We start from the raw sequence: 24,045 nt of genomic DNA, 5'->3' as shown, positions 1-24,045 counted from the left end.
GTATGGTCGGGTTGTTATGCCATACGGAACCGTTGCCAATGGACCTGGATACGTGACATCAGCGGATCTTCGAAAGCCTTCATCAAACGGGTTGGCGCGTATGGTCGTGTTGCGGTTAGATTGTGGCGTTAGAGATTGTGGTTAGGAGATTGTGGTTAGGTCATGCCAAGGGTTTATACCACTGAGCTACGAAGGAGCAACCTCAGCAGCAGCAGGAAGGACGGAGGAGGAGTGTGACAGCTCCAGGGAGGACACAGACAGTCAGAGCAACAGTGGCAGTAAGTTATAAAAGACAAGGGAAAGAGAGAAGTAGCCACCATTGTAATGTTTGATTTTGACCTTATAACATACATTGTAATTTCAATTGATGTTCAATCTACACAATTTGTGACAATCTGTGCGGGGTATGCAGTCCCCTGCTATTCTATGATTGATATGTACTCTTCTGTAAAGTTGCAGGAAGAATTGGGAGACCATAGCAGTCCTGTCTGTGTGCAATATACCTTCTAAAGCTAAGTGTTAAAAGATTTTGCTTCAGTCTGTGTACTACTGCTTTTCATAACTGCGTTTGAATGGAAATGTTATATTTGAATCTCTAATTTTGATTTTTATGTTTTTTAGGAACCAGCCAAATGAAGTGAGATTGTCTGAGAAGATCACGTGTGCTACATCAATGACGATGACGAGCTGGATACCAGATTATGTGCCAATTTCTTTCCGTAAGTTTTATTTCTGAGTTTTTTTTTTTTTTTTTATTACTACGGGTGTTTTAGTGATCCCATTGTTCATTTATTCATTTCTTTACCAGAGAACAGGTCCAAATATCTATGGCATTGAAGACAACTCTGAAGAATGAAGAAGCAGAGGAAGAAGCACACTGAGGTCAATACTACTGATAAGGTGTAGTATTTCAGTGCATTTTATTATACAATGGTTTCAGGCGTTTTCCCTGGTCAAAAAATGTCTTCGTTGGTGGCCAACAGACACTGTTGTCCTATCTTGCTCTCTTATTAAAAAAAAGATTTTAGCACTGGATTTCATAATTTTGTTATATAATCATATTGCTATTAAAAAGTTAAACTAAAAATAATTGCATCAAAAGGTTTAAGTGACCACAAGAGATTGTGGTTAGGTCTCAGCAGCAGGAGGGACGTAGAGGTCAGTAAGCTGGGCTGAGTTGAGTGGGGGACGGAGGGGGGTGATTTTGGGACGCAAGAGTCAATGTCTTCATGTTTGTGGTTAGGAGATTGTGGTTAGGTCATGCCAAGGGTTTATACCACTGAGCTACGAAGGAGCAACCTCAGCAGTAGCAGGAAGGACGGAGGAGGAGTGTGACAGCTCCAGGGAGGACACAGACAGTCAGAGCAACAGTGGCAGTAAGTTATAAAAGACAAGGGAAAGAGAGAAGTAGCCACCATTGTAATGTTTGATTTTGACCTTATAACATACATTGTAATTTCAATTGATGTTCAATCTACACAATTTGTGACAATCTGTGCGGGATATGCAGTCCCCTGCTATTCTATGATTGATATGTACTCTTCTGTAAAGTTGCAGGAAGAATTGGGAGACCATAGCAGTCCTGTCTGTGTGCAATATACCTTCTAAAGCTAAGTGTTAAAAGATTTTGCTTCAGTCTGTGTACTACTGCTTTTCATAACTGCGTTTGAATGGAAATGTTATATTTGAATCTCTAATTTTGATTTTTATGTTTTTTAGGAACCAGCCAAATGAAGTGAGATTGTCTGAGAAGATCACGTGTGCTACATCAATGACGATGACGAGCTGGATACCAGATTATGTGCCAATTTCTTTCCGTAAGTTTTATTTCTGAGTTTTTTTGTTTTGTTTATTACTACGGGTGTTTTAGTGATCCCATTGTTCATTTATTCATTTCTTTACCAGAGAACAGGTCCAAATATCTATGGCATTGAAGACAACTCTGAAGAATGAAGAAGCAGAGGAAGAAGCACACTGAGGTCAATACTACTGATAAGGTGTAGTATTTCAGTGCATTTTATTATACAATGGTTTCAGGCGTTTTCCCTGGTCAAAAAATGTCTTCGTTGGTGGCCAACAGACACTGTTGTCCTATCTTGCTCTCTTATTAAAAAAAAGATTTTAGCACTGGATTTCATAATTTTGTTATATAATCATATTGCTATTAAAAAGTTAAACTAAAAATAATTGCATCAAAAGGTTTAAGTGACCACAAGAGATTGTGGTTAGGTCTCAGCAGCAGGAGGGACGTAGAGGTCAGTAAGCTGGGCTGAGTTGAGTGGGGGACGGAGGGGGGTGATTTTGGGACGCAAGAGTCAATGTCTTCATGTTTTGTCTTTTACGCCTGTGTTATGGAAATCATCATTATGAACAGCAGCTACGCTAATTATTTTCCCTTTGCTTTTCTGCTGTTATCTCGGGACGCGAGTCCCGAGAAAATGGCGTTCGTCAGCTCCAGTTTGTATCCAGCCTCTCACGGAGACTTCAGATGCTCCAATCACAAAGCCTATGAAGTGACGACTCAACACGGGCGATATGGACTCTCTATGGTGGACGGCACTGATCCTCAACAACTCGTCTTAAGACCGGCGTGCATACTTGGACTTCCAAAAAATACTCTAAATGTTCCGATCCAATCTGACTTGTAATGCTGCCCGAATCATGCACTGTTCCTTCGTTGGCCAGAGGAGAACTGGCCCCCCGACTGAGTCTGGTTTCTCCCAAGGTTTTTTTCTCCATTCCGTCACCTGATGGAGTTTTGGTTCCTTGCCACTGTTGCCTTGGCTTTTGGCTTGCTTAGTTGGGGACATTTAACATTTAATATTCAATAATATTATTGATCTGCCTTACTTAAGGTGGACGTTGACGCAATTTCTTTTAGAAACAAACTTTGTTATATTGTTATATTGTTTTTGTTATATTGTTTTCATGTTATCACTGTGAAGCGCTTTGATACAATCTGTATTGTAAAAAGCGCTATATAAATAAAGGTGACATGACTTGACTTGACTTAAGTAATAGTCTTAATTTTCTAACATATAGCTAACAATTGAATAAAATTAACAGCTAGCTAACAACAATGTGCTTTATGATTTTAATCACTCCAGTATGAACTTTTTGACAATGTTATTTATTTTAAAAACTGCTGTTCAATGTTTATTCATGTTAGTTCACTGTATTTACTAATGTTAACACTTACAACTTTAGATTTGAACAATGTACCGTATTAGTAAATGTAAAAATCACTAACAAAGATTAATAAATGCTAAAAAAGTTAAATGCAGGAAAAACCATGGGTTTTGTTCAAAGATGTATGATTTGATGTAAAAACTAAAGCCTTACATCTGACCCATCAACTATGCTGCTCAATAAGTCTTGGAGAATCTGAACAATTCAAATAAATGTACTAACATTAGCATATATGTTTTACCTCCTCTGCCCTCAGGATATCCAGGGAGACAGATGCGTGCCATTCAGCATAGAAACATCAGAAACAGAGATCACCTGAGCGCAGAGAGAAACCAGCTTCTCCTGAGCAAACCTGAGAGACGTTCTGCGGGTGGAACTCCAAAGTTGAAACCAAATGTCTTTTTAAAGGCAACAACGGCTCTTTTCAGAGCTACCCACTCATTCAAATAAAGAGCATTTTTACAAATGTATTCACAACAAAATTCTCAGCACTATAGGCTAAACTAGTACATAATAAAAAATAAAAAAAAGATTTTTATAATCTTAGGGGTAATGCTGTATATCTAATAACTAGTAAAACACTAATCCATTTGCTGGGTGAAATTTGACACAACAGGCATTTTAAAAAAATCTTTTTTAAATAAACATTTGGTTAATTGGCACACACTGTGTTTTTGTCTTTATTGAATGTTATTGAAAGTTAGTCAGTGTCACATTATGAATATTTTCTTGTGAACTTCAGAGAAGATCCAGGTATATTCACAGATGGTTCTTTAAGATGGTAAGTGGCCGGGTCATTTAAAAGCTTACATTTAAATGAGCTTTATATACTCAACATTTATCAAATCAAGACCGCTACATGTACAGGATATCAACGGTCAGTTAATGTTTGATGCTTTGAACAGAATAACATGTATTCATATTCAGACACACTTGTGTCTTCACACAGCTTCACTGAACAACATCCAAATGGCATTTTAATTCAGAAGTGTGCATAATTGGAGGGATATTGATATATTTAGACGATCATAAATTTGTATTCCAATAAATTTTGCGACCTGATGACCATTGGCGTCAAGCGATCGCTGAACAAGCTCATGAAAATGATGACCAGATGGTGTACTATGGAATTGTAACATTTTCTCATTTCTTAATTCTAAACTTTAAAATAGACTTCTTTTTTATTTATTTCAACTACAAATGAAATTGAAAATGAAATATAATCTAACAGTTAAGTATTAATGTGCAGTTAAGTATTAATGTAATAATGTATACATATACTAGTGCATCTAATTTAAAACAATGATAGGAAATCTTGTTATGACTTTATAATAAATAAATACAATTGGAACTTAGTTAAAAATATATCAAAATATATATAGTGTTCACTCAAAACACCATAGCGACCGTTTAGAGCCACCTAGAAGCAACATTTCCAAGCCATATTTCAGCTCCAGAAAATAGAAGAAACATGGAGTTTGGCTTTTTTGACTTAGACTGTCAACTAGTCTTTAAATATCATCTCATAAACTGTATGAGCACACCATAGCAACCATATAGAGTACCCTAGTAAGCACCTGAACACATGAATAAGCCATATCTCAGCACCAGAACATCGTAGACACATGGTTGTTGGCTCGTATGCAATAATGTACCACACTCTAGCAACCGAGCGGCGAGTTTTGCCACTGCAAGCACCACTTCACATTTTCTTCTGGAAATGTACATTCTAGTTAGTGGTGCTTGCCTATGGCGAAGCAACACTATTGTTATCTCACATACTTATTATTCTTCTTCTTCTTATTATTATTATTCTTCTGGCCACTTTTTGACGCGCTACTCCTCCCGCAGTTTTTGTCACAGACCCATGAATGAGGTGTCAAAACGTGCGGCCTGTTCGGGAATGGTGTGCTATGACTTTTCTAAGAGATCGGGGGTACGATGGTCGCCACAGGGGCGAAAAACGGCCCAAAAAAATCCCATAGACTTAACATTGCGAAAAACTTTGACGAGCCGTAGCTCGGAACGAGGATGTCGCAGAAACGTGAAATTTGCCACATTTGAAGAGGCTGACAGGCTCTGTAAGAACATACCACACAATGGGGTAAAAGTTGCACCCCTGGGGCGCAGGAGCGGCCCAAAGTTGCCCCATTGACTTACTATGGTGTAGGACGGCCCATGAAATGGGCCGTCCTACACCATAGAAACCGCTTTTATATTGAACATAACTCTGGATCACAGTGTCATAGAGACAAGAGGGTGGGCTCATTTTACTCAGACAACCAATCAGTCTCTCAGGATCATTGTGAAGCTATTAAGCCACGCCCTAGCAACCATTTAGAGCACCTTAGCAACAACTCCCATAGACTTCCATTGAAAGAGATCGAAGGGATATCTCTGGACTCAATTGTCATAGAAACATGAGGGTGGTCTCGTTTGACTCGGGGCAGCAAACAGCCAATCATGAGTCACCTCAACACTTCCTAGCCACGCCCTAGCAACCATTGTCGAGCACCTTAGCAACCAAAATCCAAAGAGGAATATCGTCCATTCTGAATGTCACAGAGGCATGGGAGTTGGTTTATATCATTCATACTGACAAGCAGCCTTTGGAGTTTCATGATTGGCAGCTGCCAAGCCACTCCCTAGCAACCAAACAGAGTACCCTAGCAACCATTTTGCAAGACCTACATCTCTGCATCAGAACATCGTATAGAGATGGGGGTTGGTTTATACATTCACATTGACTTTGGAGCTTCATGATTGGCAGCTGCCAAGCCACTCCCTAGCAACCAAACAGTGTACCCTAGCAACCGTTTTGCAAGACCGATATCTCTGCATCAGAACATCGTATAGAGATGGGGGTTGGCTATTTTGACTCATGCTAGCAAACAGGACTTGCTACATGCTACACATGCTAGCAGTGAATAGCTACATGCTAATATTGATTAGCTAAGTGCTAAATCATGCCAATAAAATGCTACAAACTCAACAGTAACCATCTTTGACAACTACCAACCACCTAGTAACACCATAGCAACCACACAGATTACCCTAGCAACCACCCAGAACACCCTAGCAACTGCCTAGCAACGCCCTAGCAACCACCCAGAACACCCTAGCAACCGCCTAGCAACCACCCAGGATACCCTAGCAACTGCCTAGCAACACCCTAGCAACCACCCAAATTACCCTAGCAACCGCCTAGCAACCACCCAGGATACCCTAGCAACTGCCTAGCAACGCCCTAGCAACCACCCAGAACACCCTAGCAACCGCCTAGCAACCACCCAGAACACCCTAGCAACCAACCAGAATACCTTAGCAACAACCTAGCAACACCCTAGCAACCACCCTGAACACCCTAGGAATGCCCTAGCAACCACACAAATTACCCTAGCAACCGCTTAGCAACCACCCAGGATACCCTAGCAACTGCCTAGCAACGCCCTAGCAACCACCCAGAACACCCTAGCAACCGCCTAGCAACACCCTAGCAACCACCTAGTAATACCTTAGCAACCATGCTAGCAACATGCTAAACATGCTAGCATCATGCTAGCAACATGCTAATCATGCTAGCATAATGCTAGCAACATGCTAATCATGCTAGCATGATGCTAGAAACATGCTAATAATGCTAGCAACTAGCTACAAACATGCTAGCAACAGGCTAATCATGCTAGCATCATGCTAGCAACATGCTAATCATGCTACTAACATGGTAGCAACATGCTAATCATGCTACAAATATGCTAGAAACATGCTAATCATGCTAGCATCATGCTAGCAACATGCTAATCATGCTAGCATCATGCTAGCAACATGGTAATCATGCTAGCATCATGCTAGCATCATGCTAGCAACATGCTAATCATGCTAGCAACATGCTAGCAATATGCTAGCAACATGCTAATCATGCTAGCATCATGCTAGCAACATGCTAATCATGCTAGCATTATGCTAGCAACATGCTAGCAACATGCTAAACATGCTAGCATCATGCTAGCAACATGCTAATCATGCTAGCATCATGCTAGCAACATGCTAAACATGCTAGCATCATGCTAGCAAGATGCTAGCAACATGCTAGCAACATGCTAAACATGCTAGCATCATGCTAGCAACATGCTAAACATGCTAGCATGATGCTAGCAATATGCTAATCATGCTAGCATGATGCTAGCAATATGCTAATCATGCTAGCATGATGCTAGCAATATGCTAATCATGCTAGCATGATGCAAATAATGCTAGCATCTAACTAAAACATGTTTGCAACATTCTTATTTTTGCTAGCATCATGCTAGCAACATGCTAGCATAATGGGAGAATCTAACTAAAACATGCTAGTAACATGCCTATAATGCTAGCATGATGCTAGCAACATGCTAATCATGCTAGCATGATGCTAGCAACATGCTAATCATGCTAATCATGCTAGCATCTTGGTAAAAACTAGCTAACCGCACGCTAGCAACCGAGCGGCGAGTTTTGCCACTGCAAGCACCACTTCACATTTTCTTCTGGAAATGTACATTCTAGTATTGTGATTACTATTCACCAAGACAAAACTTCGGCACGCTACTCCTCCCGCATTTTTTGTCGTAGACCCATGAATGAGGTGTCAAATCGACCGGCTCATTGAGGAGAGGTGTGCTATGACTTTTCTAAGTGATCGGTTGTACGATGTTCGTTCAGCAGCCGATAAATCGGACGAAAAAATTCCCATAGACTTAACATTGGGACAACATTTGTGAGATCATATCTTTTGACTAGAAGGTCACAGAGACTTGGGGTTGGGCTCTTTTGACTCGGCCTATCAAGCAGCCAATAAGTAGTGACATAATAACTTCATATTCCCGCCCTAGCAACCACTTATGCCACCCTAGCAACTATAAAACAACATATTCAAGCCATATCTCAGCTCCAGAAAATAGAGGAAACATGGAGTTTGCCTTTTTTGACTCAGTCAACTAGTCTTTAAATATCATCTCATAAACTCTATAAGCACACCATAGCAACCATATAGGGAACCCTAGTAACCATACAAACACATGAATAAGCCATATCTCAGCACCACAATATCGTACAGACATGGTTCTTTGCTCGTATGCAATCATTTACCACACCGTAGCAACCGAGCAGCGAGTTTTGCCACTGCAAGCACCACTTCACATTTTCTTCTGGAAATGTACATTCTAGTTCTTATTCTTCTTATTCTTCTTATTCTTCTGGCCACTTTTTGACGCGCTACTCCTCCCGCAGTTTTTGTCACAGATCCACGAATGAGGCGTCAAAACGTGCGGCCTGTTCGGGAATGGTGTGCTATGACTTTTATAAGGGATCGGGGGTACGATGTTCGCCCCAGGGGCGAAAAACCGGCCGAAAAATCCCATAGACTTAACATTGCGTCAAACTTTGACGAGTCGTAGGTCGGAACGTGGATGTCGCAGAAACGTGTAATTTACCACATTTGAAGAGGCTGACAGGCTCTGTAAGAATATACCACACAATGGGGTAAAAGTTGCACCCCTGGGGTGCAGGAGCTGCCCAAAGTTTCCCCATTGACTTACTATGGTGTAGGACGGCCCATGAAATGGGCCGTCCTACACCATAGAAACCGCTTTTATATTGAACATAACTCTGGATCACAGTGTCATAGAGACAAGGGGGCGGGCTCATTTTACTCAGACAACCAATCAGTCTCTCAGGATCATTTTGAAGCTATCAAGCCACGCCCTAGCAACCATTTAGAGCACCTTAGCAACAACTCCCATAGACTTCCATTGAAAGAGATCGAAGGGATATCTCTGGACTGAATTGTCATAGAAACATGAGGGTGGTCTCGTTTGACTCGGGGCAGCAAACAGCCAATCATGAATCACCTCAACACTTCCTAGCCACGCCCTAGCAACCATTGTCGAGCACCTTAGCGACCAAAATCCAAAGAGGAATATCGTCCATTCTGAATGTCACAGAGGCATGGGAGTTGGTTTATATCATTCATACTGACAAGCAGCCTTTGGAGTTTCATGATTGGCAGCTGCCAAGCCACTCCCTAGCAACCAAACAGAGTACCCTAGCAACCATTTTGCAAGACCTACATCTCTATATCAGAACATCGTATAGAGATGGGGGTTGGTTTATATCATTCATACTGACAAGCAGCCTTTGGAGTTTCATCATTGGCAGCTGCCAAGCCACTCCCTAGCAACCAATCAGAGTACCCTAGCAACCATTTTGCAAGACCTACATCTCTGCATCAGAACATCGTATAGAGATGGGGGTTGGGTCTTTTGACTCATGCTAGCACACAGGACTTTCAAAATGCTAAACATGCTAGCTGTGAATAGCTACATGCTAATATTGATTAGCTAAGTGCTAAATCATGCCATGAACATTATAAAAACTCTAAAGTAACCAAATGTGAACACTACCAACCACCTAGTAACACCATAGCAACCATCCAGAATACCATAGCAACCACCCAAAACACCCTAGCAACCGCCTAGCAACACCATAGCAACCACCCAGAATACCCTAGCAACCGCCTAGCAACACCCTAGCAACCACCCAGAATACCCTAGCAACCACCCAAAACACCCTAGCAACCACCTAGCAACCCCCTAGCAACACCCTAGCAACCACCTAGAAGACCCTAGCAACCGCCTAGCAACAACCCAAAAAACCTTAGCAACCACCCAGAAGACCCTAGCAACCGCCTAGCAACACCCTAGCAACACCCTAGCAACCACTCAGAACACCCTAGCAACCGCCTAGCAACACCCTAGCAACCACCCAGAACACCCTAGCAACCGCCTAGCAACACCCTAGCAACCACCCAGAATACCCTAGCAACCACCTAGCAACACCCTAGCAACCACTCAGAACACCCTAGCAACACCCTAGCAACCACCCAGAACACCCTAGCAACCGCCTAGCAACACCCTAGCAACCACTCAGAACACCCTAGCAACCGCCTAGCAACCACCCAGAACACCCTAGCAACCGCCTAGCAACCACCCAGAACACCCTAGCAACCGCCTAGCAACACCCTAAAACCACCCAAAACACCCTAGCAACCGCCTAGCAACCACCCAAAACACCTTAGCAACCACCCAAAATACCCTAGCAACCGCATAGCAAAACCATAGCAACCACCCAGAACACCCTAGCAACCGCCTAGCAACGCCCTAGCAACCACCCATAATACCCTTGCAACCACCTAGTAACACTTTAGCAACCATGCTAGCATCATTTTAGCAACATGCTAAACATGCTAGCATGATGCTAGCAATATGCTAATCATGCTAGCATCTACCTAAAACATGTTTGCAACATGCTTATTTTTGCTAGCATCATGCTAGCAATATGCTAATCATGCTAGCAACATGCTAATCATGCTAGCATCATGCTAGCAACATGCTAGCAAAATGCTAATCATGCTAGCAACATGCTAATAATGCTAACAGAATGCTAACAACATGCTAATCATGCTAGCATGATGTTAGCAACATGCTAATCATGCTAGCATCTTGGTAAAAACTAGCTAACCGCACGCTAGCAACCGAGCGGCGAGTTTTGCCACTGCAAGCACCACTTCACATTTTCTTCTGGAAATGTACATTCTAGTTCTTTATAATATGCTCTATGGGAGGAAAACTATATAGCCTACAGACAAGAGACTACATGAACGCAATGTACGGCGTTTCAAGTTAATAACATTTCCTTCCCGAGCCTGTTAAAAAGAAAAAGCTTAACATGAAATAAAAATTCTGCAGTTGCGTTTAACTTTGCATGTGAATGGGAGAGCAACCGGTCCGAGAGTGCAGTGAAGTAAGTTTTAGGTTTGATATTCGCCTCATTTTATAAAGGGACCATCTGCAAACTCCACTCACAGTCAAAAAATAAACGCCCAGTCCAGGGCCGGCTCTAGCCCTTTGGTTGCCTTAGGCGAGATTGATTTTTGCGCCTTACTCATTACATAAATCATATACATAAATAATGAGTATTTATTTAACTAAACAAAAATGCTCTTATAGTCACTCCAAAACTTCAACAAGCAAATTATGACTTGAACTGTAATAAATTGTTTATACAAATGCTAAAAAAGAACGTTCAAGGATATTTCAATCATCCTACATAGTTGCATTGTTTAAATACATATTATCTGACCATGTAACTTGTAGTAGATAAATTACAATTACTACCACCACTACTATTATTACTAATCCATTAGGCTGCTACAAGGCTAGGGTGGTACGGGGGCATGATCCCCCGTAAGAAAATTTTGTGAATTTTAATGTTAAATTCATCAATCTGGTGCACTTTGAGAGTTCAAAATTAAAAGCTCCAACCCATATTCAGTGTTCAAATTAAACAAAGAAAAATTCAAACCTCTTTTAGTTAGTGTCTGTCTACATTACATAATAATAGTTATAATATTAATCCCATGATAATACTCATTGTAAAACAATGCACTGAAAAATAAAGGAAACTTTCATAAGTTTTGTACTAATTTCTATACTAATAGAAAGAGTATTTGTCTGTACTTCACATTAAAGATGTGATTGGGCCAGCCCAGTGTCAATCAAGAAAACAACCAATGGGCCGCTGATCTACGCGTTTCATGCGGTGTCAGAAAAAAAGCTTTTTTTTTACCAATGCATTACACCAGCACTAACCCAGCGCCGCCGATTAAGCAAAACAAAACGAATGGGCTATTTCTATTTTAGTCCCCGGCCGCTTTTTTGCTTTATCTATCTTTTTCGACGACAACTCACTACTTGTGCCTGTTCGCTCAGCGCTCACGGCGCCCGCGCCCGCTCGCGATATTATTGGAGGGGGGTCCCCTGTCAAAATTCTATGATGAAATCTTATGAGGGCGCCTACTCCGCTACACATACCGGTATACCCACTTTTTGCGCCACTGGCAGGCTTATGTAATTGCTCCACTCGTTGCAGTGTTAATGAAGTAGGCTACAATAAAAGCGGAAAGTTCCTTACGCGGCTCTGGCGCCCTCCCCTAGGGTTTAAGGCGCTTGCGCCCTTAGCATTTGCCTATACTGCCTATGCCACGGGCCGGCCCTGAAACATATTTCCAAAGTCTAGTGGGCAGACTGACTTAGCCTACTGTTACTGTACTATGTCCAGCCAATATCTCGATTGAACAGTAGCCTACAATTGTTTAATTTACTGTAAATTGTTTTTCTATTCATGTTCCAAAGGTTGTAGTACGTTCCTAGTGACAAGTCAGGTGAAATTTTACATTATTCACTTGTAGTAAGTCACCAAAAACCCGTTTGGTTAATTACAGTAATTTTTTTATAAAATAATAATTGTTTACTAAATAGGCTACATGAAGGGAGTTATTGGGGCAATTTCACCTGTAGTAAGCCAGTCTAGTCACTGAACATACTACAACCATTTTGAACATGAAAAAACCCTTTTGGTGAATTACAGTATTTTTCTGCAGAATACAGGCTACATGAAGGGAAGTATTGTCCAAATTTTACTTGTAAGTCAGTCTTACAGAAACCTTCTACGAGCTTTGGAATTTGAAAATGTCTGTTATTAAATTTAAAAAGTAATTTGAATTAAAACAAATTATACGTTTTAACCACTGATCTATATAGAATGACATTATAGATCAGTGGTTTTAACGCAGTTAGTGGAATTGGCAGACGTTCCCTTGTGCATCATGAGCTGTGGTTAGCGCGTCAAAGCATTCTCATGTAGAAATATGCAGCTACAGGCCCGCTACGCCAGTTGATTTTCAATTAATATTTCATGTCGATATACAATGGTTGCATATTGTTAAAACTCATCGTGCTATAGTAAGACTATATATGGCTTAAGGCTCAAGGGAAAACAAATGTACTGCGAAAATCGTCTTTAATATTTAAAAACAGACATTTTCAAATTCCTGCTTGTATACTATGTACACAATGTGTAGTCAGATAAAAATAAGCATATAATATGAACGCAACTGCGAAATTTCACCTTTTTTTTAACAGGAAGGAAAATTGTATTAACTTGAAACGCCGTGCGTTGCGTTCATGTAGTCTCTTGTCTGTAGGCTATATAGTTTTCCTCCCATAGAGCATATTATAAAGAAAAAGCTTAACGTCAATGCAGTAAGACGGTGATATTTAAACTCAGTAGCCAATACACCTTACTGAACATGCAACGCGCGATTGCACGTTAAGCGTTTTATAATGGTTTTCTATGGGTGTTGTTCATAATCTGACGTAATGTTTGCCTCTATAAAGTATGCTTTATTAATAGGGTAGGCCTATATTATTGTGTACTAAATTTGGTGCTTCAATATCACTCTCATTAAGCGTCTTAAATGCGGAAGAACGCTTGATTATGCTGCCGTTGTCTGTTTTAGCAGAATACTGCCATCTAGTGGTAGCAGCTTTTCTCAGACAGCTGTGTGTGGATCGTGCAAGGCGAAACCCGCGAAATGAAAGTCTCAAAATCCAAATGAATCAAATAGGATCGACTCAATGAATCGAGTCAATGAATGCACGCGCGTCACCTGATCCACACATGCACGTCTTCTGTGTTGCATGTGCAAATTATGATACACTAATACAAAGGAAAACATTTGTATTCACAAAAATGTCTCTATTTGTACAAATTGCTTCACATTCATTCAATTTTGAATTTTGCACACACAAGTTGAAAGGCATGGATAAAACATTTCTGCAACATGTATCAAGTTCATTGATAAGTGTGCTTGCACGTGTTAATCATTTTGATACTAAAATCATCCCATAAGAACAGGTTCAAGAAAAACAGATAAAAGAAAGGATGGTTCAATAAACTATATCTGACCATAGTAATTCAGATGATTCTGTAACAGGAAGTGAGTGTGAATCAGTGAGCTCAGTTGACTCAGTCTCTCAAAGAAGATCTGGGAGGAGTGTTTATACCCTTGATAAAATTAAGACCTTTTTGCAGAATACAAAAGAAATGAAGGGAGTTCAAGTACAAGAGTTTTTTTCCTGATCGTGAATTATTTATAGAGTCAGTAAGAATGTCAATGAAAGAAATAGGGCTCACAGAACAGGAAGTGTAGAGGTTAAAGAAAATTGTTCAAAAGTTGAGATCCAATATGCTAAATGATGAAAAAGAAGTGTTTTAATTTTTCTTTGTTAGTTTTTTGTTTTTGTTTTGTGCAGTTTCTTTTCTTATTTATTAGTCATTTAAGACTGGGCAGCCTGCACATAAATGGTGCAAGGGATTATAGAAGAAGAGCAATGCTTTTGGAATTAATAAGGCAAAAAAAAGATTGATGTTATGTAGGGCTGCAACTAACGACTATTTTAATAGTCGACTAGTCACCGACTATTGAAACGATTAGTCGACTAATCGAATAATTATTAAATTCTTCTAAAATTTAGCATGAGATTGCTTTAATTCTGTGGAAAATGATAGTAAACACAAGAAAGAAGGGGGTACTTCAATGAAAAATGCATATTTTATTGAACTTTGCTGCTGATAGGCTGATTCATACTAAAAGTAAATAAAAATGCCCTGTCTAAAACCAATTAGGCACAATGCTCGGTCAGTATAGACATAAATGCATAAATAAAGAAACTCTATCATTTTTATAAAGGACAGGCACATTTGTTTTATAAGAAAAAATACATTAAAATCAAGTAAACATTTTCTTCCTGTAAACCAGCACATTAGCAGCAACAGTAAACAAAAATATTAAGTGCATTTTGTGAGATACATTCAGTGGTCAATCTGTTGCAAAAGAACTTTACAACTCGTCTCAACATTATGAAATCTAACGGTTTTAAAATAAGCTTTCAGAGTCGTCTGAATTTAAGTTGTAACTATGGACTGTGTGATACTACCTGGACACAAACCTGTCATGGTGGACAGACCAAGTTTAAAATCAACATGAGGCTTTACCGAAAATACGCTTATATTATAATTAGGGCTGTCAAATGATTAATCGTGATTAATCACATCCAAAATAAAAGTTTTTTTTTTACATAATATATGTGGGTGCACTGTGTATAATTATTTTATATATATAAATACACACACATGCTTGTATATATTTAAGAAATATTTTCATGTATATACTGTATATAGATTTATATATAATTTATATTATATATAAATATAAATATTTTATATATAAATAATATTTTTTTCTTAAATATACATGCATGTGTGTGTATTTATATATATACAAAATAATTATACACAGTGCACCCACATATATTATGTAAAAAAAACTTTTATTTTGGATGTGATTAATCACGATTAATCATTTGTCAGCCCTAATTATAATACGCAACTTTACCGAAAATACGCTTATAAAATGTACAATGTACATCCAAAACAAAACGTATTGGCTTCCATGTTATTTAAATCTTACCGAGGTGAGTCAAACTCCGTTTCATTCAACTGTCCGACGTGCTTTCTCTTTAAATGTTCGTGCATCACCGAGGTGCTGCCGTGATACGCAAGGACTGCTTTGCAAACCATGCAGGTAATCTTTTTATTCGCCGTATCCAGGCTAAAATGCTCCCAAACTTTAGATGTTTTGGTATGCGCAGCTGCTGCGTTGGACGCCGCCATTTCTGTATGTTATCGCTCAGCAGAGAAGCTAATGCGCATGTGCGACTCTCGGCAGAGATTGTAATGAAGACAGCAGCCATATGTGTCTGTCATTAATGTTGTCGTCAAAACAACAAAAGATAGCTTTAATTGTAAGGAATGAGAATTAATAGCCCATGTATTTAATTTAGTCAGGAATCAGAACTAAAAGACTGTTATTTTACATTTGATTACTTTATTCAGTTTCTTTAGTATTTCTGAATACTAGTGTTAGACCTACCCAAAAACGTTTTTCTTTATTTGTATCTTTATTATTTGTATACATTTTTGCTACTTTTTTCAATTTAATTCAAAGATTGAAATCAAGCTTCCTTGTGTTGTGTAAACTCTTAAAGGGGTCATATAATGGTACATGCACTTTTACAAGTTGATTGTACTGAAATGTGTGTTGGCAGTGTCTGTACACAACCATCATATAATGATAAAAATCCATCCAGTGGTTTTGTTTTAATCTCCTTATATGTTTTCCCCTGCCTCAAATCGAGCCGTTCGACCGTGTGACGTCACACGGTCGGAAGCCCCTCCCACGATTGTTGATTGACAGGAGCGTTTCAACACAGACCCGCCCTCGCTCATGAGGGAGCTGTCAATCATAGTCTGCGCGGCGCGGACCGGCGCGGACCGGCGCGGTCATTGTTGATATGCTGGAGCACTGTCTATGAGCAGAATGGCATCTAAGCGATTGTGGTGTTCTGTTCTTGGGTGTAATAACGAACACAGCAGTCATTTTAATGTTCCTAAATCCGAACCGCTGAAGACGCAGTGGCTGTGTTTGTTTTCGAAGGGAATATTCCCCACGAGCAACGTCAATGCTCTCATGTTTGCGCGAATCATTTCACACACCAGACTGCTTTATAAACGAGGATCAGTATAAAGCTGGATTTGCTAAGAAGCTGCTCATGAAAAAAGGATCGGTACCAGATATTCGTGTTCCTGCTGAATCTCCAGAAGAACGGAAGTGAGTGTAACGTTTTATTAAACTTTATATTAATATATTAATCTTTGCAAATCGCTAGCTGCACGCTTCACAATGAATGCGTCTAAGGTTTACACTCAGGGTACATTACGGCATGTTTTCTATGTATGACGTTCTCAATATAATTCATAATCCCACGTTTATACTGAACAACGCGTTATGGTTATTGTGTTATTGAGTTACAAATGGTGTATGCACAGCACAGAGAGGCGGGGTGAGCAAAGCTCATTATCATTTAAAGTCATATGCACTGAAACGGCGTGCTGAAAACAGAGCTGTTTTTGACCAGGTAAAATAAGTGTTTTCTTACAATACTAATGAGAATTTTTAATTAAAGTATATTACAAACTTTTAATTTAGACCCTAAAGAATCATATTAGCTTGTACAAAAATGGCATTATATGACCCCTTTAACAAAATTACCCCATTGTAAAAACACGAGTGAGCAAACATTTAGGTGAGATAAACGTAATAATAACATTTTCGACAAAAAAAAAAAAAGTCTATATCGTCATAAATATCATTATCGCAAATATTCTTGAAATATCGTGATATAATTTTTAGGCTATATCGCCCACCCCTAGAGAGATGCCTCGGTCGGAAAAAAAACATAAAAATATGTCTGGCGACAACTTCGACAATTAAATTCATTGTCGACTATTTCTATTATCGATTTTTGTCGACGAATCGTTGCAGCCCTAATGTTATGTTTCTTCAAGAAACACATAGTGACCTGAAAAATTAAAATTAAAAATGGATGATGGAATGGGAGGAAGAAGTGATAATGAGCCATAAGTCTAATACTAGTGGAGGTGTAGCAATTTTACTAAGGAATAATATCAATCCTGTTTCATGTGAAGTAGAACATGTAGTTGGGGAAACAGTTGTTGAAACTACGGCTCAAGTTTGACCATTTTACTGTTGTATTTATAAATCAGTATGGCCTATTATTGGGAGGTGAAAGAGTCTTGTTTTTAAATAAAGTTAGAGACATTGTAAAAAGTTGTAAATCTGAAGAGTATTTTTTCATAGCAGGTGATTTTAATTGCACAGAAGATGATAACATTGATAGGAACCACAAAGAACCACCTATGGCTTCACAGCGTGCTTTGAGACAAATTCTGAAAGAATATGAATTATATGACATTTGGAGGGTGTTGAATAAAACACAGAAACAATATACATGGACACAAGTGAGAGAACATTATGTGACAATGGGTAGACCAGACAGGTGGTATTGTTTTAAGCATCACTTTAATATTATTAAACATTGTGCAATTTAACCTGTAGGCTTTTCAGTTCATAGTTTAGTCAGTTGTAATATCGTTATCACTAATGTAAAGCCAAGAAGTGCTTATTGGCACTTTAATACTATTTTATTGCAGGGTAATTTTTTTGTGAGGTGTTTGGTTATTTTTGGAAACAATTGAAGAATAGGAAGTCATCATTTGATTATATGCAGCAATGGTGGGATAATGCAAAAATAGAGAGCAATTGTGCCGTATTTATACATTCAATGCTTCTAGAGACATTTCCCGATCTCTGGAAGATCTAGAGAGAGAAATAATATAAATTCAAAATTTAATGGAATACGTTAGAGACAGAGAATGTGTTAAAGTTCTCAAAAATAAAAATAAAAGTTTTGGATGATTTGTTGGGTGTTAAAGCACAGGGTGCTCTGGTGCGCTCACGCTTTCAAAGTGTTCCGCAGATGGATGGCCCAACCAAAGAAAAATAGCCAAAAATCCACAGCGTTGTGAATTTTTGAAATTTGTAAAAATTTGTGAAATTCACAGCGTTTTGAAATAGGCACAAAAATGTTGTCTATTTTAAAAAACAGGATAAAATCAAGAGTGTGGATTGATTTTAAATTTTTTAAGATGATGAAAGACTTGATGTTTTTTTCTTGATGTTATAATGATGCAGTTTGCTCTGTTATTTTTTTCTTGTGTTACAATGAATATCACTAATGTAATGTGTATTATTGTGGTTATATTTATATTGGAATTGTGTTGTGTATAAGAATTGTAAAATAAATGCCATCCATCCATCCATCTTCTTCCGCTTATCTGGGGCCGGGTCTCGGGGGCAGCTGTCTAAGCAGAGATGCCCAGACTTCCCTCTCACTAGACACTTCCTCCAACTCTTCCGGGGGGACACCGAGGCGTTCCCAGGCCAGCCAGGAGACATAGTCCCTCCAGCGTGTCCTAGGTCTTCCCAGGGGCCTCCTCCCGGTGGGACGCGCCCATAATACCTTCCCGGGAAGGCGTACAGGAAGCATCCGGAACAGATGCTCGAGCCACTTCAGCTGGTCCCTATCGATGTGGAGGAGCAGTGGCTCTACTCTGAGCTCCTCCCGAGTGACCGAGCTTCTCACCCTATCTCTAAGGGATGGCCCAGCCACCCTGCGGAGAAAGCTCATTTCGGCCTCCTGTATCCGGGATCTTGTCCTTTCGGTCATGACCCAAAGCTCATGACCATAGGTGAGAGTAGGAATGTAGATTGACCGGTAAATTGAGAGCTTAACCTTGCGGCTCAGCTCTTTCTTCACCACGACAGACCGGTACATCGACCGCATTACTGCAGAAGCTGCACCAATCCGTCTGTCAATCTCCCGTTCCATCCTTCCCTCACTCGTGAACAAGGCCCCAAGATACTTGAACTCCTCCACTTGAGGCAGGAACTCTCTACCAACCTGAAGTGGGCAAGCCACGCTTTTCCGACTGAGAACCATGGCCTCGGATTTGGAGGCGCTGATTCTCATCCCAGCCGCTTCACACTCAGCTGCAAACCATCCCAGTGCATGCTGAAGGTCCTGGTCTAAAGGGGCAAGCACGACAACATCATCCGCAAAGAGCAGAGACGAAATCGTGTGGTCCCCAAACTTGACACCCTCCGGCCCCTGGCTGCGCCTAGAAATTCTGTCCATAAAAATTATGAACAGAACCAGCGACAAAGGGCAGCCCTGCCAGAGTCCAACATGCACCTGGAACAAGTCTGACTTACTGCCGGCAATGCGAACCAAGCTCCTGCTCCGGTCGTACAGGGACCGGACAGCCCTTAGCAAAGGGCCCCGGACCCCATACTCCCGGAGCACCCTCCACAGGACACCGCGAGGGACACAATCGAATGCCTTCTCCAAATTCACAAAGCACATGTGGATCGGTTGGACAAACTCCCATGAACCCAGCACCCTGGATATAGAAGGGTATAGAGCTGGTCCAGTGTTCCACGGCCGGGACGAAAACCGCACTGTTCCTCCTGAATCCGAGGTTCTACTATCGGCTGTATTCTCCTCTCCAGTACCTTGGCATAGACTTTCCCAGGGAGGCTGAGGAGTGTGATCCCCCTGTAGTTGGAACACACCCTCCACCTCCGGTCCCCCTTCTTAAAAAGAGGGACCACCACGCCGGTCTGCCATCCCAGAGGTACTGTCCCCGACCGTCACACGATGCTGCAGAGGCTTGTCAACCAAGACAGCCCCACAGCATCCAGAGACTTGAGGTATTCAGGACGGTTGAGCATAAATACCTCTGGCAGACGCTGAGAGAGTTTGGTTTCAGCCTGGGTTTCATCAAAATGATTGGGTTGTTGTATGTAACGATTGAGAGTGTACTTAAAATGAATGGAGGGTTGAGTGCTCCTTTTAAGATCACAAGAGGTATAAGACAAGGGTGTGCACTATCAGGCATGTTGTATTCTTTAACCATTGAACCTCTGTTATCAAGAATTAGAGCAAACATTGATGGGTGGAGTATACCGCTTACTGAATGTAAGAATAAGTTATCAGCTTATGCTGATGATATTGTTGTCATGATAAAAAATCAAGAAGTAGACACTCTGCAAGTAATAATAAATGAGTTTGGTCAAATGTCTTCAGCTAAGGTAAACTGGATGAAGCAATAATAGGTGGAAAGTAGGAAGGTAAATGCCTTCCTAAACTACCTGCTGGACTTGAGTGGAAGAAAAATGGTTTTAAATATTTAGGTGTATATCTTGGGGACGACAGAATGTTGCAAAGAAACTTGGAAGGGGTTTTGGAAAAAACAAAAGGACGTCTAGAAAAATGGCGATGGTTGTGGCCAAATATGTCTTTCAGAGGACGTGTGACAATCATTAATAATTTGGTGGCTTCAACATTCTGGCATCGCTTGGCATGTACTGGGCCGCCAAGTGGACTTCTTGCAAAACTGCAGGCTGTCATAGTATACTTTTTTGGACTAAGCTTCATTGGAAACCACAGAGTGTACTCTATCTTCCTAGAGAAGAAGGGGGACAAGGACTAATACTCCTGGTCGGCAGAGGAGCAACCTTTCGCTTACAGTTTATTCAAAGACTTTTAACAGGTCCTGAAGATCTGGTCTGGAGAAATGTTGCTAATTCTATTTTAAGACAAGCTGGAGGTTTGGACTCTACTTTGTTTCTAATCGACTCTAACAAGAATCAATTGAATGGACTGACGCCCTTTTATAAAGGGATCTTTAGAGTGTGGAGCTTATTTAAAAAGAGAAGAGGGGTTTCTGAGTCGTCTTTATTTTGGTTATTAGAAGAACCGACTGTGTTTGGAGCCAGGTTGGATGTATCAAGTAAAATTGCATGGGGTTTTGAAAATGTAATGTGTACATCAAGAAAGGTTAAATTGTATGATCGAATAGCTCACAAGGGGTAGCCTCTTGTCTAAGATTAAAATCGGAAAGATTAGCAGGGAAACTGTTGGCTGTTTTAAAGGGGTCATATAATGGTACATGCACTTTTTCAAGTTGATTGTACTGAAATGTATGTTGGTAAATGGTAAATGGACTGCATTTATATAGCGCTTTCACAGACCTAATGGCCACCAAAGCGCTTTACAATTTGCCTCACATTCACCCATTCACTCACTCACTCATACAGTTCTATTCATGTTGGCAGTGCCTGTACACTACCATCATATAATGACAAAAATCCATCCAGTGTTTTTGTTTTAATCTCTTTATATGTTTTTCCCAGTCTCAAATCGAGCCGTTCGACCGTGTGACGTCACACGGTCGGACGCCCCTCCCACGATTGTTGATTGACAGCAGCGTTTCAACACATCCCCGCCAAAGAACGTATATTCCTCGCCCTGAGCGAGCTGTCATCATAGTCTGTCATTGTTGATACGCTGGAGCAGAATGGCGTCTAAGCGATTGTGGTGTTCTGTTCTTGGGTGTAATAACGAACACAGCAGTCATTCTGATGTTCCTAAATCTGAACCGCTGAATACACAGTGGCTGAGTTTTGTTTTCGAAGGGAATATTCCCCACAAGCAACGTCAATGCTTTCATGTTTGCGCGATTCACGAATCTTTTCTCACCACCAGACTGCTTTATAAACGAGGATCAGCATAAAGCTGGTTTTGCTAAGAAGCTGCTCCTGAAAAAAGAATCGGTGCCAACTATTCATGTCCCTGCTGCACCTCCAGAAGAAGTGAGTGTAAAATTTTATTAACCTTTATAATATTAATCTTTGCAAATCGCTTGCACGCTTCACGATGAATGTGGCTAAGGTTTACACTCAGGGTACATTACGGCATGTTTTCTATGTAACGTTATGACGTTCTCAATATAATTCATAATCCCACGTTTATAATGAACAACGCGTTATGGTTATTGTGTTATTATAAACTGAGTACGTATACATCAGTAAACGCATAGCATTCGTACATCTCACTAAGTTACTCTAACGTTACCCTGCCAGTACATACAAAGATAGATCAAAGTGACATTATGTTAACCAACCATTCAGAAACGTCCTGTTCGAGTCTTAATTGTCGAACTTCTTTGCGGCCGTCATCTTGTACCGGGCCCGACTCCGGTTCAAACTGATACGATTGCACAGATGTGTCCTCAGAGACTCCTGCTGTCATTCTTTCTCCAAAATACACCCTCAACTGTTGTCAAGGCAACACTCCACGTGCATTATGTCAAAACGCCTGCAGAACAGAGGGGCGGAGTGAGCGAAGCTCATTATCATTTAAAGGCATATGCACTGAAACGGCGTGCTGAAAACAGAGCTGTTTTTGACCAGGTAAAATGAGTGTTTTCTTACAATACTAATGAGAATTTTTAATTAAAGTATATTACAAACTTTTCATTTAGACCCTAAAGAATCAAATTAACTTGTATGAAAATGGCATTACATTACCCCTTTAAAGCAGAAACTTATGGTAGAAGAAAAATCTCTCCTTGTGAGTTATGGTGAAGGAAAGGTGTTTCCAAACAATAAAGATCCTTTTCCAGAAGTTCACATTATTCCTGATCTTAAAGGAGCTAACGGGGAGATGTTGGAGAATTTAGAAGATCTAAGTATTCACGAGGCTGACCCGAAAAAATTGTATAGAAGTTGTGTTAAAGTTTTAAATAAGAAAACCTTAAATGGAAGAGTAGACACTGTTTGGAGAGACAAATTTGGTTTGGATCAGAGTGTAAAACCTGTGTGGAGAATTTTGTATAAACCTCCTTTAGAAAAAAGAGTGGGGGATCTCCAATGGAGAATTTTACAAGGCGCAGTTGCTGTTAATTCTTTTGTGAGTGTTATTAATCCAAATGTGTGTAATGTGTGTCCTTTCTGTGAAAAAAGGGAGAGACTCTTTAATTGTTTTATGGATTGTACAAGATTGTGTTCTTGTTTTTTTTACTTTCTCAAATTGTTGTTTAGGAAGTTAAATGAAGTTTTTACTGTTCAGAGTTTTATTCTTGGCTATCGATATGCAGCAAAAAAATAGAATAAAATGTCAACTTTTAAATTTTATTATAGGTGAAGCAAAAATGGCAATATATTTAAGCAGGAGGAACAAAATCGAAGGGTCAGAAGGGTCAGAAGGATGTTAAAATCAGTGGTGTTATAATGATGCAGTTTGCTCTGTTGTAGACGACCTTTTATTTTGTTCTTGTGTTACAATGAATATCACTAATGTAATGTGTATTATTGTGGTTATATGTATATTGGAATTGTGGTGTGTATAAGAATTGTAAAATAAATGTTTTGTTGAAATTCAATTCTCTCTCTCCCTCTCTCTCTCTGGCCTTTTACAGCCACATTTTCAAAATGTGCTTCATGTGCATTTTCTGTTTGCTTAGAGGCATTTGTAAACTGCCATACTAAAGTTCAGCAGTAATAAAATAACTTTAAATTTTCAACATCTTTTCACATCATGTCTTTTTGCACCAAACTATAGAGAGTAGTATCAATAACATAACAGTATTGAT

The 24,045-nt window shown here is 39.9% G+C and overlaps 1 long non-coding RNA gene across 1 annotated transcript; it reads left to right on the top strand.

Moving 5' to 3' along the window:
* The first annotated feature begins 1,594 nt into the window (after positions 1-1,594).
* LOC130069634 (uncharacterized) lies at positions 1,595-3,499 on the top strand. The gene is made up of 3 exons (XR_008803785.1): positions 1,595-1,817; positions 1,906-1,997; positions 3,446-3,499. It is a non-coding gene; the product is annotated as an uncharacterized LOC130069634 (long non-coding RNA).
* Positions 3,500-24,045: the final 20,546 nt, after the last annotated feature.

The sequence above is a fragment of the Rhinichthys klamathensis genome, unplaced genomic scaffold (assembly GCF_029890125.1).
Source record: "Rhinichthys klamathensis goyatoka isolate OS25496 unplaced genomic scaffold, OSU_Roscu_1.1 h1tg000372l_1, whole genome shotgun sequence".
Taxonomy (NCBI): Eukaryota; Metazoa; Chordata; class Actinopteri; order Cypriniformes; family Leuciscidae; genus Rhinichthys; species Rhinichthys klamathensis.
This window is presented reverse-complemented; position numbering and strand designations above follow the sequence as displayed.